We start from the raw sequence: 18340 nt of genomic DNA on the forward strand, positions 1-18340 counted from the left end.
TTATGTGTTTGGTCTTTAAAGAGAACATCACGGCGACGGCAGAAATGCGCTTGGAGTGTCCATGGAATTACTGTCGCAAAAGAAGAAAAAGCACCGCTGATCATTTTCTGGCTCTTGATCTCGATAGATCCGACGAAAGTACCGTATAGTGAACTTGAGCTGCTCTGTTACGAATAATAGGAGGCCTGCAACGACTTCTAATGGGCAGTAGTTCAAGCAGGTGACGTCGTTCAGCGCAGTCTTTTACAGCCATTGCAGGTTTTCATCGCGGCATCACGGCGTTCGGCATATCGCCGAAACGAAATTTTGCGATGGTACATTGTCGAACTTCGATTTTAGGTGCGAGAACCACGATCCGATTATATATGAGGCACGCCGTAGTCCGAGACTCCGGATTAATTTTGACCACCTGGGGTTCTTTTAACGTGCACTTAAATCTAAGTACACGAGCGTTTTTGCATGTAGGCACCATAGAAATGAGGCCGCCGCGGCAGGGCCTGAACCTTCGACCTCGAGCATCTGAGCTACCGCGGCGCCTCAGCTTACCGAACTGGCCCCCCCTCCTCAAAAGAAAAAGAAATCAAAGCCTCTTTCTTAAAGAAAGATGGTTGAACGCGAAGCTTTCTCCGGATGCAAATTGAATCAAAGTCAAAGTCCGAAGCCATGGATTACGCAACGAACGCAAGAAATGCTGAGCGACCCGATGCTATGCATATGCGATTTGATTGCTTGTTTAGGATTATATTTTCCAGATCCTAAGACGAGCCCATGTTCACGCACACTTACTGTCTCCGATAAGCAGGGAAGCTCAGCCAATCGCGACAGTGATGGTGCCATGCCTAGTAGACACAACTTCCGCTTCCAGTGCACTTTGTGCGCATGCGCTACTCTTGCTGAGCTCGTCGCTTCGCGCCGTTATCAGGCACTGACCGGCCGGCCAGTCGACGCTGGCGCGGTATTGAAAATGTAAATTACTGTAGTGTTCTACGCAGATGTATAAGTTGGCTTTCCTGCAGTGCGTTTTCGGCGCTCACGGACGAATCAGTGAGACACAGAAAGCTTCGATTTATTAAAATGAAACATTTGGGCCCATCCTCCGGAAGCGACATCTACAGGCCATTGTCTTAACACAGTGTGTTCCTCGGATAGTTGGTTTGTACTTGTAGGTTTAACAAACGCATACTTTCGAAAGGACAAGGTAGTAGATACAAGACAAGCGACATTGCTTATAGGATTTCCTATCGTCACAACAAGAACAGAGACACCATCTTCTAGCCATGATTTTCGAAGCGTACTTAGGCTACGGCGGGCTTTTTTCAGAGTTGTGACCGGCGTCTGCGAGGAGCTAGTGCTGAACACTGAATATTGCAAATGCCTAGAAAGGATATCAGTATTGATTGATTGATTGACTGATTGATTGATTGATTGATTGATTGATTGATTGATTGATTGATTGATTGATTGATTGATTGATTGATTGATTGATTGATTGATTGATTGATTGATTGATTGATTGATTGATTGATTGATTGAATCAGTCGGGAATTCTAAAGTTCCAAAACTGCTCTTATCCAATTTGTAAATGTGCTTTCTTTATTGACCATTTGGCATTATAGAGTGAGCACCAAAATTACAGTGCGCGTACGCTATAGAACCCCCGTCTCATTCACCCTACATGCTCTGGGATCCAGCCCTTGGCCTCCTGTACTAAACACCACATGCTCACACCCCTCCAGCAAGAGCGGCGGGTAATTTATGCGGAACCCTGTTGTGCTCCGTTGACGCTTCTTTGCCCATTCTCTGAGCCAACGGATTAGTATTTCCCAGCCGCTTGGCGCAAGCGTAGCAATTTCCTGCATATATAAAGACAACATTGTTTACGTGCCGCCAGTTCAGCCACCCAAGACAGGTACTACATCGCGGTAGCGGGACGAGCCTGGGTCAATATTGACGACTGCAGTGCAGAGGGGGTTGGCGGCAAACAAGAGTCCGATATGCCTGTTATTTCGAGCGGCGTGTGAGTATTTCCGGCCCTGGCTCAAAGTGCCCACTTCAGCACCGCTTGACATGCTCAAGAGGGCGATAAGAGCCATGAAGAACAGCGACAAAAAAAAATAGTTATTATGGCTGGGAGTGAGAAAAAATGACAACGAGATACAACGAGATGCAGGAGCCAGGACATCGTTTTCTTTTTTTTTCTGCTATTTCTACGTTAGGCTGTGCCTTATATTCAGTGACACAACAAAGGCTTGAAGGATGGAAATTTTCAAGCGACGAACCCGTAAGTATCCAATGTACTAGCAAAGTAGAGAGAGAGGCACGGAATATAGGAAAGGCAGGAAGGTAAACTGGACGTAGCTGGGAAGGGGAATGAGGAAGCGAGATAAAGAGAGGCGTAGGCAGAAGTTCAATATGGCCATGTTCACTAGGCAAGGAAAGTTTTAGGTCGGGCACTTTGAAGGAAGCTTCTTTAGCTTGACGTATACACGTCATAACTGTGAACGGCAACACGCCTTTACGTTTTCCCTAGCATTTCTTAGCAATGAACACCGTTTGAATTTAGCCATGCCTTACGGATACAAGCGGACAACGTCCGTTGAGTTCATGAGTAGGCGTTGCAAAGTGCCCGCATTTGTTAAAGGCAAATCACATGCTTGTTGTTTCTAGCGCTTCCTATGTTTGCGCGCGCAACTTGAAGTCACCGCATTACGATCACTGGTGTCATCTATTGAAACTGTGATGAGCGTATGTGCGGCAGAATCTACCGTGCCGTCTTCACAACCCGGCACCAGTGGGAGCTGGACGTTTGGCTAACAGGCGCGAAAGGCTGGGTTTGACTGTAGCCTTAGAGGACGTACGATAGCTGCTCTCTAGCGCTCAAGGACAGCCTCCGACAAACTCTCGTCGCTACTAACAGTGACCGCGAACAAGAAAAATCCTCAGCTTGGAACCAAAGCTCCAACAATTGGGCTCGCCTTCGTCAAGGCAACAACGCCACAAAGACGAGTTTGCTTGTCGAAATGCTGGCTCCAACCTGGGAGTTAGTTCACTGCATGTCATTGCATACATGTGAACCCTTTCTCTTGTCTCAAACAAAACAGAAGTTGACAGGAAGTGATGAAAAGTGGTAAGACAAGGAACGTCGCTGAAGGAAACGTTTCGTCATGGGGATCTGTTTTCGTCAAGGCGTCTAATTGTTCGAATATCGATGTGACTATAGCTTGTCTGCATCAAGGTAACACTCTCTTGCACTCACACATCCACTGGCGAATTCTCTGAGCAATACGTTACCAGCGCCAACAATCGTTCGGACGCAGAATAGTTGCATGCTAACGAACGCGGACAAAACTTTGTAAAGCGATATACAGTCAAACCTCGATATAACGTACACGCATATAACGAATTATTGAATATATCGAACTCTTCCGAAATATTTTTGTCAAACACATGTATTTTTAACTTCCTATAGCGAACGCGGCTTGGCATAAAACGGATATAACGAACTTCGCGACGCCAAGCCCTACCTCACTTTAATAGCAGGCGGCAGGTTTCGTTGCACTACAAGTGTGTTGTGCGGCGCAGGAAACGTTCAGGACTACCTCGCAGGCGCTGACAGCACCACAGATGCCACGTCGTCATCGAGAGCTGACAGCCAAAGAATTCGTCCGCATCTCACAACCGCTGATAGCGCCGCTTCAGCAGCAGCGGCAGCGGCGTGATCGAATGTTGCTTTTGCGTTTTAGTGTTAGCAGTGGCGTGGCCGTCGTAGCGTTGTGTGGAGGCTCTTTCGGTGGTCGTGTCGAGTGCGGTGCGCGGGTGTGCGTAGTGCTGTAATGGCGATGAATGTGAAAAAAAGAGTGGCACTGACGTTAAAGACCAAGCTCGAGATTGTAGACCCTGTAGACGATGAGAACATTCCGACTTCACAAGAAGCACGTGATGCGTTGGATTTACTGCGCCGCCACTGCAGTGCTATTGAGGGCAGTGGGTTTGCCCATGTTGATTGTTTGCAAACTGTGGAACAGGGCGTGGTACGGAGTGCGATCAACACCAAGAAGCAGGCCGCGATAACGCAGTTCTTTGTGCGTAAATAAATGAACGTGACCCAAGTAAGCATCGTTCGAGTTGCTGTGCCTTCTCTGATTGAATTTTGCTCCTCTTGCATGTATATTTTACGAAATTTTATATTACGAATTATGGATATAGCGAACTAATTTCAGATTTTTTAACTGTTCGTTATAACGAGGTTTCACAGTCTGTGTGTGTCCCTGGCTTCGCTGTGCGGTCTTTACAACTAAAAGCAATAAAGTATAGAACTAGATGTAAGGCACATTTGAAATAACATAAGTCATATCTAACCAGGAGTATTCACTTTAAGTTTCGTAAGAAGTGAGCAGGAAGTTTGCCATAATTCCTAAGGCTTAGGGGAGAAGTATGAGCAAGCAATTCGAGGAACAGTCTCTGTACCCAGATAATGAGCAAAACTATAACTCTGCACTCTTACATCGCGCCATCAGAAAACTGAGCAGCCCCTCAAGAAATGCGTCAATGAAAAGTCGAAATCAGTCAGCAAGAAAACGATGAAGGATAAGAACAATTCCGGCCACCATTCATGCAATCAGGCCTGTCTCCTTTGGTGCACTTAACCAGACAATGCTTATATGTACGTAAAGAAACTGCACCAACGCCACCGAGCGCGTCAACACACTGCAGTGCATAACAAAAAAGGCGTATAATGAGCAGACGAAAACCAAAGCGAAGTCAAAGATGCAAAGAAGTCAAATAACGATGCAAATAGACCCCCCGCGAAGACATGGCTGCAAGGAACAACCTGGTGTAGAATTTAAGAGGAAATATTATGTTGGGGCCATCTGGCCATCTGCGATTTCTCTATTTAAATACACATGAAAAACACAAATGCTTTCGCGACGCAATTGCTCAACTGATTCGAATGAAATTTGTTGCATTTCAGAGAGGAAGTTGAATTCTGCCGGCTCTAGGAATGAGAATTCCGTTTTACGGCGTCGAGGATTTAATGCAAATGGTCGAAAATTTCCAATTTTCAGAATGTTCTAGTGAAAGTTTACAAACTCGAAAGTCAGCACCAATAATAGCTATCACGGCTGTGCAAACTGCATTCCTCAGAGTGTCTAAAGCGGACAAATGCGATAGCTTTACAGTTTACTTGAAGCTGTACAATGCTTACGAGTATTTTGCAAAATTTATACTCACAAATTAATGGTACATTTCCGAGCAGTGCATAAGACGTCAATTTCGTTCGCCTTAGGGGCATTAATATGCGTTGTTTATTGAATTGTGATGTCGATTTTATTGCAGAATTACAAAGTTGTAAACACGATTTTTTTAGTTTATATTTTTGCGGTTTCCAATCATTTTTGCGGAAAAGTGATGGCTTAAGAAAAGTATGCTTCAAGTAGCCGGCAGCTAACTTTCATTTTCAATGCAAAACAAGAAAGAACTCTAGTTTAGCAGAATGCGTTGTTGGGCAAGTTGGTTTGTTGTATTTGAAAAGATTGGATGCGCTTTGTGACGATCACAAGGAAGAAGACGGGACAGGCACGGACAGTTGTTACTTTGCGCCTGTCCCGTCTTCTTCCTTGTGATTGTCTACAAAGCGTATCCAATCTTTCCAAAAAGACAGAACTCGTCAAGACCAGTGAAATGGTTGCAGGAAAAACAAGTTTTACCTTCCCACATATTTATTTATAAGAGCTCCTGAACTTTGACTCAGACCGACTTCTCAGCTTTTCTATCTATCTATGTCAACGTATCTCTCTGTCCTGGGCTAAAGCTTGCTGTTAAATTAGCTACATTCTGAATGTTTGCCAGGGGTACGTGCCCTCCATTTGAATGGCTCAAAGACCGCTCTGTCAAATTGTGGTGAATGGCCGCCTAGTGGTCGCGAAACGAACAGAAGCGCAGGAGGGTTCGATTTAAGTAAGCCTTAGTTTAATAAATATAGAATGAAGGAAGACACCGCCTGTGCTTGAGTGTGAAAGATGCAAGTTCGGGCTACGTCGGAGGAAAATTTAGGCAAATAAACTCCAGCGATCAGAGTAATCTAGCAGCATTAACCGTAACTTGATGGAAAGCGATAATTTTGAGTCGAGTAACACGGCATGTCTTCCTAAACTGGCTCGTTTCTGTACGCCCTTTGTGAGCCAATTCCGTGATGCGTTGAAACAAGTTTGTTGGTTTGCGCAAATATAACTCCTTCCGAGTACGCCCCCAATCAACAGTAGCTTTCATTAAAAATTAAGGCACGTATAAGATTATTTGGGCATGTTCTTCAAACGAGATGGGTACAAATATATTTCGCAGTAATGCAATGTTTATTTCCAGTGGTAGCAGCTTTGATCTTCATTAGGCGACTTACGGCCTCCATTGCTGTAGCGTTTGAAGCTCGCCTAATCTGTTGTGAAGTGATGAATATATCCACATAACACCCCCTATCTCATTTCTTGTCTTTCATTTCTTTTATGTCAACACGCTGAAAGTTCATAAGCAGGAGAAGAACTTTGTTGCGAACAGTGGTGTCTGCGCAACATGACAGTTTGCGCAACATTTCTGGAGCTTTAGAACAACATGTTTGGTGTTCCCAACAACATTTTAAGGAGTTCACAAATTATCTTTTAGAATGGCCAATGGCATGAAAGCTTTTGTTTTTGTTTCTTGCAAAATACCATTGTACGTACAAATATCTAAAGCACGACTGCGTTAACTGTGACGGCTCAGTGGTTGCTGTGTTGTTGAGGAAGGATACTGTGCTCTCAAGGTAAACTCGGCAAACAAAGAGAAAGCTACGACTTTGCATGCCCGATGACGACTTTTTAGGGGTCTCGAAGCAGCTTCCTCTCTTGGGCTTCTACCAAAACAGTTTGCCCTTCCATGTCCTGAGTCTCATTATTGCATTTCCTTTCGTGAGCTTAGCTTGTCACACCAGGGTATATTTCTCATACTGTGTTATCTTCCCTCATCATAATGGAACAAGTCGCCCTTTCTCTTCAAGCCTCCTGTAAAGCCGCTTATTCTACTGACCTTCAAGTACAAGCATCGTTCTTTTTTTTTTCAGACAGCGTATGGTAACATTTCTTCGAGCAACCTGTTGGCGTAGTAAGTACAGTGCTACAACACAAATGTCGTTTGACTATGTGCGTTGACTCAGCGACTATGGGTTTTGTAGGTATGATTGCGGATTCGCTTTCTGGATTCTACGACATGCAAAACCTTCGTGTAGCGAGAGTTTGGTACACATTTAAAAAAAAAACAGGTGGTTCAAACTAATACGAAGCCCCCACTATTCGTAGCCAATGGGTTGCACTGGGACGATACAAACCATAAATCAAACGAGCAACTAAACGTCGTTTGTGTTTCTTTTTCGTATCACTTATCTAGTAGTTATCTCAAAACAGGAAAATGAGATTATAGATGCCGAAACGCAGTGGACATTCCAACACTAAACAAAAAGTGACGGGTACTCTTGTTAATGTGATAAGTGACTTCAAGGCCAAGCTGGTACGTCATCTCTAAGGGACAGCTCATTTTGACCTTTACAATGTGAAATATTCCTGCAGCGTGCAGAATTCCTCAGGAGGAATCAAGCAGTTCCATGTTAGAATGGCCGCACATCTGTTGGCACTGGACTACATCTGGAGAACATTTTGAGGCAGAAGTACACTTCGTGGCAAACTAAACCTGTACTTCTGGCAACGCCGAATGTAAAAGTGATAAATCTGGTTTTATGTCACGAGAAGCTTTACTAAAGAATCCAGACACTACGTATAAGCATGCGCTTGAACCTTTTGATGCAATCACAAATTGGGACTCACTGCTGGCTCAGTCACGCGTAGACTTGCAGTTAAGTTCACAGACATATTTCATAGAAGTTCTAAATTACGTGCATGAGCGGGCTACATGAGATGAACAATGGTAAGTGACACAGAGGGCGCTAAAATAAGAAATCGAATAGCTCTGGTGATTCTAAGAATGACGCAACAACTTCGATGGTAGTTCGTGGCCGCATTATCTCCGGCTCTTGATCTCTCACTTGACAGTGAAAATTTAAGGCATTAGTTGCAGAAGACATACCTGGAGGCAAAGCCCCGAATTGTCATCGAAAGGCATGGCTGGCACTGTTTTTCTCGTGTACTAGTTTAAAACATTTCTTGGTTCGAAGGAGATTTTGCCATTGCGAGTTGCTACGGGATGCAAAGGACCAACAATTGAAGCTCAGGCCATGGTTAAGTGAATCGCCATCGCTGTGCGAAAGATATTTACACTACTGCGTGGCGTCTGACGTGAGGAAGTGTGCATTATCGCGTCTGTACCAGTATCTCTACAATGACTATACAGAAGCAGCTGCCCTTCGCTATTCGCATCCACGTCGGCATCATCAATACATAACGCTACATAGCTGCGAACAAGCATTATGATGAGCATTCATTTTTTTTTCAGAAATCATGAGAACAGAGTGCGCTTTTTTTCAAGACTAACATAGTCCGTAGAACCAAGACTCTAAAGGAATAAGGAATAAGCATTTCATTTTCTCTAACATCGTAAGTCTGTGGTCCGGGTGTCTACTGTCTCAGCCTCGGTGAGCAAGATATACGCTTTACTGAAACGCAAATGCTAAGCTTCCCACAGGCAAAAAAGAATTGATATGGTTGAAACAAATGCGTCGGTCTCAGTAATAGCCTTTTCTTTTCTGCCACACATCACGCGTTGAACCAGGCTGACAACAGACCCCGTGACGCCAGAGTCAACAACTGCAGCTGACCAGCTGATAGACGTCAATTGACGCGTGATTCTATGTACGAACATTACATGGGGACCTACAAGCCAGCAAGAGCCTTATGCGAAAGCAGGTTCGACCGAGGGCCGACAACTCGGCTGCGCCTCGCGGATCCAACCCGAGCAGCTGTTCGCAGCAGCGAAGCCGCAAGCTACAGGGTGAGCTGGACTTGCGCGAAGGCTCTTGTGCAGCAGCGTACGCCTTACGAGCTCTCTTCCAGAAAGACGGCGTGAGCGCGCGCAGGTCTTACCAGGTGCCACAAAAGACTTCATTCTTTTCGCTACTGGTACTGCATTCGGGACTGAGCGAGCTAAACTGGCGATGTAAGCAAAATAAAAGAGCAGGACAGACATTAAAGAAAGAAGCAGGAGGCAAACAAACCTTGGAAGCAGGGACGACCGAACCAGTGCGGCGCGCAAGGCTTCTTCTATTTTTTTTTTTCCCTCGAGCAGCTGTGCCGACGAAACAGACCCTGACGCCAAGCGGCGGGAGTGAGCGCCTCCGCTCGAGTAGTTTACGTGGCCCGCGAGGTATTCGGCGTCGAGAGTTCGTTTCGAGTGACGCGCGCGCGTGCTCTGCGGTGACGGAACTCAAACCCGTAGCCTCGACCCCAGGTTGCCAGGTGCGTCGCTCCCTGGGTCGCGCTGCCGGCCGGCCAGCCGTCATCGCTGTTCGAGTGCACCTGACACACATTGCGCGTTTTCCCTCCGTGTCGACCGCGCGACTGTGATGTACTTTCATCCTTTTTTTTTTGCCTGTGTTTGTACGCCTATATTTCTCTCTCTCTCTTACTCACTTTATCTTGCCTTCCACGCCAGCGGTTTTGCGAAGCAATCTTCGGCCCGCGCGTGGAACGACACTTGCGAGCATATACGTGAAGGCGACCCCGAGCGCGCGCTTTGATCGCTTTGTGAGTGTGGCACAAGATTTCGCCGCCTTGTTCGCACGACCGTTGTTTTGAACATGAAAACGCTACCAGTCCGTTGGACTAATAATGGTTCAGTACCTCGCTATAGCTGTACTTCCTACTCGCGACATCGCTTCTAAATGTGTAAACAACGAAAGAGAGAGAGAGTGAAGAGGGAAATGATATTCGAAAGGCAGGGAGCTTAACTGGAAGGAAAAACATACGCTTTGATATCCCACACTGGGGGAAGGTAAGGAAAGAAAAGCGTAGAAGGTCAGCACACGCATAAAAGGGAGAGACAGAGAGAAACACATGCACACACAAAACAAAATGGCGTGTTAGTCGTTCCATGAGTTCGCTTGAACGCATTTAGGAACTTTACTAGCGCATTCATTGCCTTCTAATGTATGGCCTTTTATAAGCCAGCACTTCGAAACTGTCCGAAATGAAAGGGAAGGGGCCGGTGGTCGAGGCATGTTAGCGTGCAGCCCTATCGGCCACTCCGATGTGTCAATTAAAGTGTTAGTAAAGGATGCACCCAGCCACGTTCAGGCAAAGGATATTCGTTTGGTTCGAGAAAGCCCAGATGGGTAATGGAGGATAAAAAAAATGGGTCACATAGGTAACAAATGGGTAATAAATGGAGCCAGGCAATTCAGAACGGTGTGCAGGAAGCCTGGCGTGTTCTACATGCGCCATGCGGCATCACACGCGCAAGCGTGCGGATATTCGTTGCTTCACCTGTTCTTCATAACGGGATAGGTTCTAGCCTGCCATCTTTGCCCGCACTCCTAACAGCTCCGCCGCCATATTTGCTGTCCATGATGTCACAGTGACCTGGAAGCCACTAAAAAGTTATGTCATCTCCTATTTTGGAAAGTTGATGATATAAGTATATAATTTCGAGAACTAGCTGGAAGACATGCGCCATGCACATGCATGAACTAGCCGAAAGACATGGACCAACAAAATAAAACTTTAAAACGCAAGACGTTTCGGCTTCAACGCGGAAGCCGTCTTCACAAGAGCCCATTGTGAGCAAGGCTTCCTTATGGAAGCCAAAACGTCTTGTCCTGTAATGTTTTATGTTGTCGGTGTACGTATTTTCTTTGTCATGTTTCATCCCGACCAGGCGGGCTCGCGTCGAACTCTCGATCATACCTTAGAATCAGTGAAGACGCCGCGTTTCAGAGGTGGTTGCTCTGCAGCAAAGGGCGTTGTCCGGTGAGTGGCCTTAAGTTTTACGGCGATGGCTTCTGCAGGGATCATAGACTTTGCTGATTCGCCCACAGGGATCGAGCCATCAGTGTAAATCTAAATGTGGTGTTTATACGTTTTGTGCACCATGGGACAAGGTAGCTGCGTGAGAGATAGCGACAGGAGTGCTGCTTTCTTCCGAATATCTTTCAACAAGCTACAAGAGAACAACCTAAACCATATGGCTTGGGCCCTAAAAACTTTGCATCGGCGTGTGCAAGCGGCAGACTGCGTTCATAAGTTGGCAGCTCGGCATTTTCAACACTGGCAGGGTCCGCCTAATCAAATCCACAATCGTCTGCAGACAATGATAGTTTCAGCCAATTTACAAAAAGTGAAATATTCTATAGACTATACTGTAATTTCGATCACTGATACAAATTTTCTAAGTGGACAGTTGGGTGAGTTGATTGGCATTCATTTTCTTTGCTTGGAATGCAATACAAACGTAAGCTCACACAAGGACACAGGATCGGCGCTCACTAAAAACCGACAGAACTGCAAAAATGAAAGTTGTTAGTACCTGTCGTGTGTACCTCTTCTGCATACTTGCGTCCACGTAGCGCTGCAAGCAAAATGAATGCCATCTTGCAAAAGCTTGAAGGACCGCCGTCTGATAATCTTTTGTTCGTCGTTGATTCTAGATCAGATAAATAGCCCTGCTTTGTTTCTCATACGCCATCGAGAAAACTGGTTTAACATCTTTAAATATAAGATATGGCCCATGGGCATTCTTCAAATTCTCGGAGTTTTCGTTTATGGCAGCACGATAATGGCCAGCTCTTGTACTGATACCCAGGAAGGACACCTGGGCAATTACTTTTCAATGAAGGCCGTACTTAGTAGAAACGTTTCGTAAACTTATGCGGAAACTTGTTCTCCAGTCGCTCTATGTTGCATCGTAATTTTGTTGTGTCACCAACATAGCGCCCGGCTTCTACCACGACGGGGCCAAACGTGCACCCCGTTTTGTCTTGAACGCCTGTCACATGTCCGCAACTTAGTTCTGCCACTTCTCCGTCACAGTCGTTCCAAGCTCCCTCTTTGTAATTTCCATACATCTATTCCAGCTCTGTTATTTCAGCCACTCGTACATTCTGAATCTTATATTCCTTCACTGGAACACCCTTTAAAGAAGTTCGAATTCGTTGTTGTGCTAAACTCCCACCACAGAAGCGCCAAAGAAAAGCTAACAATAGATACCCAGCCAGCCCCACGTCGGCCCTCGATCTGTGTCCTAGGATTCTACTGCCAATAGAATGGCAGATGCGCGTAGTGGAAGAAACGCCTAATACGGCAAATCCATTTAGTTCGGCACATAATGGCGCAGCTCCCCAAGCGCAAGTCAGGTTTCAAAGAACATGAATCGCGAAAATTAATGGACGAAACTGTTTACCCTCGCATATTTTTTTCCATGTGCGACCCCTACATGTACAGTCGCGGACAGAATAAAATGGACCACAGGATCTCCGAAAACGTTCAATTCCCGAGCAACCTGTAGCAGTAACCAGTAAAACTGCCCACGACAACGTTGTTAGCATATTCTAGTCGAGGTCCAAAAAGCAAATACCAGATTGCGTTGTGAGGTTGCGGAGATATTCAGCTTTTTCTTAGATCTCATGGTCCATAATATTCTGTCCGCGACTGGACATAGCTCGCGAAGCTGTAGGCCGTGCTCCACAACTGCCCGCGGATAGAACTGGAAGACCCACCGTACGCACGAACGAGTGACGCACAATCAGCAGCACTGCACATTACTCTTGAAGAAAAACCCTAAGCGTATCGCCAAGCACGACATCACCGACTCGCCACGCCTACTCATGGGCTGAGCCATTCTGGGAGGCCTTGAGTATGAGATTGCACACCTTCCACCCTTACCCCCAAACCCACCACCATGAGATTCTATTCCACGGATCGATGTAGCGCTCATTCCGTGGAACACGAACACCGATATTCGCCAGGACCGCCGACAGGCCCGCGCCACCCATCTAGCCATGCCACTGCACACCACGTACTATGTAGATGCTGCCCATACACCAGAGCAATCAGTTACGGCAGTAGTGGGCCCTACGTATTCTTCCTCAAGTTCTTATATAACGTGCCAACTTCCATGAACGCTGAGACGTAGGTCATCTCAGACGCCATCTGCCAACCCACTCACGACACCGACACAATTACTACACGATGCGACAGCCAAGACACGCTCTGAAATCTCGCACTACATTCTCTTCCGGGGCCACCTTCGTGCCGACCTAAATCACACGTCTTCTCATCCAGACCTCCGGGTCCTCTTGGAATGAATTCCTGGCCATCGAGGGATAGGAGGCAACGAACAAGCCCATTCGCTAGCCCGCATCGACATACCGAGCATCCCACTCCGATGGTCAGAAGTCTACTCTCTTAAACTTTGTAAAGCTGAGCACCGCTAGCAACGCCACGCTCGACTCGAAGAGGCCCGCGAACCTCGCATACTCCGTCATACCTCTTACCACGTGCACAAGCATCTCTCATCAGACAATCACAGGCCCTCACTCTCCCTAATTATGAAATCGTTCACCCTATTGAACGCAGTAGACCAGGCGCCCCAATCTGTCAGGTCTGGGGGCAGCATGCTAATGCGGTACACATGCGCTGGGAATTTCCATGTGCCGTATCCTCGCCCCGCATCATCAAGCATGACAGCATCCCACTGTCACTGATTTACACCTAGGCTGGGCCGCACCACACTAAGACATGCGCCAGACCAGCGCCACGTCCGCCATACCCGGGGAACGATCGCACGCGTCGCCAATCTGCCACCGTTGAGTGCCACCTCCACCATCGGGGACGACTCGGGCTAGAGTCCCCATGCAATAAAGTGTTCTCCCTCCCTTTTTCCTTCACTGTAATCGATGAAGCTCCGCAGAACACCGGCCGGGTGCATTTTACTGTACCGTAAGCCTGTCCCCTCAGCTTGGTTGGCGTGAGATAGCAGCACGCAACTGGACACCATTCAAGTGCTTCCATAGTGTATGGATTAAGCCGGTCACTTCTGTTTACACGTTGTCAAGATGCAGAAACAAGTTCCGGGGCTTCAGTTTGACCAGCACTGTTTTTACGAAACCGAAGTGATATCTGCAAAGAAGTCTAGCATTCTACGAAACAAGTATCTCAAGTGATACTGAATAGGCGTGACGAGTTAAAAAATCAGCTTCGATGTAGATAGGCCCTGGCCGAACACGCAGAGGTTGCACATTGCCCCCCTCATGTAATCAGAGGGATGACGATCAGAGGGATGAGAACTTTGTTGTCCTCTTGATTATTGTGTAGTCCCACATGACAGCTTCATCACTAACACCACTGAATGTCAGGCACAGTGGATCTTCAAGCCCGAAGATTTTTAGTTGCGCTCCAACTTTCCTTCAAACCTATAGTTCAGCGTTACACTTAAGACACTGTCACGCGCGCAGCGAACGCACTGAAGTGCTTCTTTTGCGGTGTTTTCGCCAGGACTTCCATGAACGTGTCAAGTCACAGAAGGTTGAACGGCTAACGATGGGTGATCCCCCCTGTTACCTATCTTGTACCTTGGCCGAGGTGGTTGTGCACCTTCGTCTCTGAGTTCTTGTGAAATTTCCGTCATGAGGCGATAACTGCATGTTTCACTGAGGCATTTTTTAAGCGCTTACAGACTTATTTCCTCAGCAAAGCATTCACCAACTATGTGAAGACAGCACAAAGCTGCTACTCAGTTACTCCCACTTATTCCGTTCCGACGAAAATTCTCAACGTTTTTCAAACATTGTAGTCCTCGCCTGCACACTACCATCACATTTCGGCTAATTCTCAACAGCACATTTTTCTAACTGCATCAAACGACTTCCTCGTCAACGGAATTCCCAAAGGACACGGCGAAACTAAGCAAGACATTCGAGCTTTGTTGATTTTTTTTAAACAAGCACCATGTCCTTCATTTCCCAAGCTAGACCTATTGAAGCCCAAAACAGTGCACAGTACCAAAGTCCCTGCAACCGCGTCAGCCGGCGCGAACCGCACGCGCATGAAGAAAAAAAGTCAATGCGATTTGCGTTACACGTTCGGACCATCTGAGCTTTCTCTGATCGCAGAAACATCAAACGTGCGAGCGTTGCATATCTCAAGGCTCCCGTCAACTCCGCGAAAATGGCGTCAAAACAAAGAAGATTGCGCACGATAATTCATACGGGACCAATCGAAAAACGTTCGAAGCTGGCATTGACAAGTAACATTTTACGAGCAATCACTGATGGCACCTTGCCCACGTCCCCACAAACAAGCGCATCTCAACGAAGAAGTTTCTTCTCGATAGATCGTCTATTCGATGCCGTTTTCATGTGCGTGTCGAAACGCTTGATTCATTAACAAAACAGCGCAGCACTTCGTCGCGCATAGCAAGCAAAAAGAAAGAAACGCAGGTGGCTTCTTAAGTTCCTGCAGGAAAGAAGATTCCGAACAGTTGTCGACGCTGCTGCTCGTTTCTTGCGCTAGCTGCCCTCTCGAAATCGCGCCATAAGTACTTACTCCTAGAATTTCACGACGGAGACTTTGCCAGCAGGCGAGCGTGTATGGATGATGTTAAAGAGACACCAAAGAAGAACGTTGAGCTACATTTAATTCAAAAATTACAGTCCTAGAATAGCGGTAGCGTCTGTCTCCGCGTGAGCGGACTCTCGGGTAAGCCAGAAAATATCATCAGATAAAACCTGAGTTTCAAGTTCCTGCCATTGCTGCTCGTGACGCCATAAGAGACATGAGGTTCGGACAGCGTGTGTTCTGAACAAGTTTGTAGTTTGTAGGTAAACAATGATCACAGTTTTAATGTGTTTATGTTGATTTTTCTTTTCTTCATATCTATATGTGAAGAAAGAGCGGCCCGTGCCAATTAAAAGAGAAATCTCCTAAGTACCACATAATAAAAAATTATTACATTGCTTACTAAGTGAACCAAACGCTCGGTCAAATTAAACAAGCCAGATGTTTACAGGAAATTGGCGACTCGAAGTGATCAAGAATAGTGGAACAAATGATGTCTCGAGCTGGAACCCCTGTTTCGGCAAGGGTACTTGTTTTCGTCAGGTCGACAACTGCTTTCATTGGCAGCGTTAATATTGTTCGCTTTCCCCATTCACCCATCGTGCACACAAAATAAGCTACGGAAGCGACAATGCCAAGAAAAGGAAAGGGTAGTTCTGACAGAGAAGGCACAGCGGGGAGGGGGAGGAATTGTGCTGATGGCCCTTTCAAGAAACAGGGACGACACTCACTCAAACGAGTTTCAAGAAACATTTTCTGAGGAGAAACGAACAAAACATACGGAAGTACTTTACAGTCTGTGACCTCATACTAATGGACCGACACGGCGGTTTTGGTCTGAAAATTCAACGGAAAATTCATCCTTCCTTTTCATCGTTAATCTACTCTTCTTTTTAGTTTTCCTCAAATAAGCAGAAATTCAGCTTCTGAGAATTAACGAACCAAACTAACTTAGTTTCGTGCCTTTTTTAAGAAAGTTTCGTCACGGAAATGTTTGAGGCAAATACCTCGCGGGTCAATATCGCTCGACCTCGAGTATTAATGCTCAAGTCTGCACCAGTGCGACCTATCAAGAATTCAAATGTATTAATGGGATACTAAAAAGGAACATTAAGTTAAACCGTATTATTTAGAAGCTTTAAGCAGCAAAATACTCTTGCCGTGAAGGAGGCTTGGCAGAAATAGCGCAGAAAGCTAAAGACAACTGGGGACACCGTCCTGCAGTTCGGGCACCAGCTTGCAGTGATGTCATAGATTTTAACATCTTCATCAAGGATCGATCAAGGGTAAATCAAGGATCAGTATCCGTCTCCAGCTTTACAGCTGTTGTTGGTGTCCGAGCCTTACTAGTCCCACTCAAATTCAAGATGCCCCATATGACGACGCCCACAGCAACAGTAATTACCACCCTATGTGCTACTGCTAATTGCCTTTTGTAAACACAAACTCAAAAGCCGGTAGTTTCTTGCGACAACAACGCAGCCCTCCAAAATTTCTATTCAGCATTGCCACGCACGACACGCTGCAAAACGTTATCTGAGATAAGAATTCTCCATCAAGACATCTTTAGTGGACATGACATCACCTCCGAATAGCTGCCACGTCACTGAGGCATTAGCAGCAACTGTATAGTGTGTGACGTAAGATGGCAAGGTTACACTGCATAACACTACGAACGCTTTCGCAGACTGTGTGACAGTGCCCACAGAAACAGATCTGTGTCGTATGTATGTCTCTCTGTGTGTGTCTATTTTTTTATTCTTTTTCTCTCTCTCCCCTATTGCATCCCTTTGCCCCTCCCGCCGGTAAAGGGTAGTCAACCGGAGATAATCTATGGTTAACCTCCCTGTTTTTCATTTGCATTTCTCTCTCTCCCTCCCTTTCTCCCTCCCTCCCCCCTCTCTCTCTCTCTCTCTCTCTCTCTCTATCTATCTATCTATCTATCTATCTATCTATCTATCTATCTATCTATCTATCTATCTATCTATCTATCTATCAGCAACAATGCTAACGATGTTCCCTGCTCAGCCCCATAAGGAACCCAGATCGTCCTTACACGCATGCCGAGAACGGACTCCGCGATGGGCCTTCGTTCGCGTGCTCAGGCCAAGACTCAGACTTATGGAAACGCAATCAATGTCTCCAGAGACTTTTCCCTGCATCGAAGCTGCAAATATCATCGTACCTTTCCCGCTGAGATGCCACTTTACTGGGTCGAGTACCATGGCAGCGTCCGCCCTCGCCAAAGGAATTGGAAGTGTCCGGATGTCTTCGTGGGCAGATCGGGCAGACTTGTCAGCAAAGTCGTTGCCGATGAGACCACAGCGAGCCACAAGACAGAAAGAGACGATGTCGAGCTCTGTTTCTAGTATTTGCTTAATATCAGACACCATCTGCTCGTATGTTTTGAGACGGAAAGCAGACTGGGGGCTGCAAACATTTGCCTTATAATCACAAGACATGACCCATTTCTCTGCCGGTTAGTCGGTGACGTAGCTCAAAGCGGCACGGAAGGCTACAATTTCCACCGCCGTAAATGTCGTTATGTGCGACACCTTGAATTTAATTCAGATCTGCTTCGCTGGAGCACGAAAGCCTGCAGCTTGGCTGGCAGGTGAAGTTGAACTCTCGATAAAAATATCTATGTTACCTCGGTGTGTCTGGTGCAATTAAAGCAGCGTCAGTTGCTTCTGCGCCAGCGACGAATTGTTGGCCTTCTTTGTAACTCCAAGAATAGCTAGCTTCATTTGAGGATACCCCAGGCACCATAGGGGAGATGGAGGTTTCGTCGCAGGCGTATAAGTTGGTTCCAT

General features: G+C 46.3%; 1 protein-coding gene across 4 annotated transcripts in view; it reads right to left on the reverse strand.

Annotated features, from left to right (window-relative positions):
• Positions 1-18340, reverse strand: part of LOC135903675 (ras and EF-hand domain-containing protein homolog) — a 111449-nt gene that overhangs the window by 84982 nt on the left and 8127 nt on the right. Inside the window, exon 1 of one of the 4 annotated variants that reach the window (XM_065433997.1) lies at positions 9194-9388. The exons of 1 other annotated variant lie outside the window; for it this stretch is intronic. The gene's annotated coding sequence lies outside the window, so the exon portion shown is untranslated. 2 more of the 4 variants (XM_065434001.1, XM_065433999.1) reach the window with 2 other exon arrangements.

Source organism: Dermacentor albipictus, chromosome 9 (genome assembly GCF_038994185.2).
Source record: "Dermacentor albipictus isolate Rhodes 1998 colony chromosome 9, USDA_Dalb.pri_finalv2, whole genome shotgun sequence".
NCBI classification, from domain to species: Eukaryota; Metazoa; Arthropoda; class Arachnida; order Ixodida; family Ixodidae; genus Dermacentor; species Dermacentor albipictus.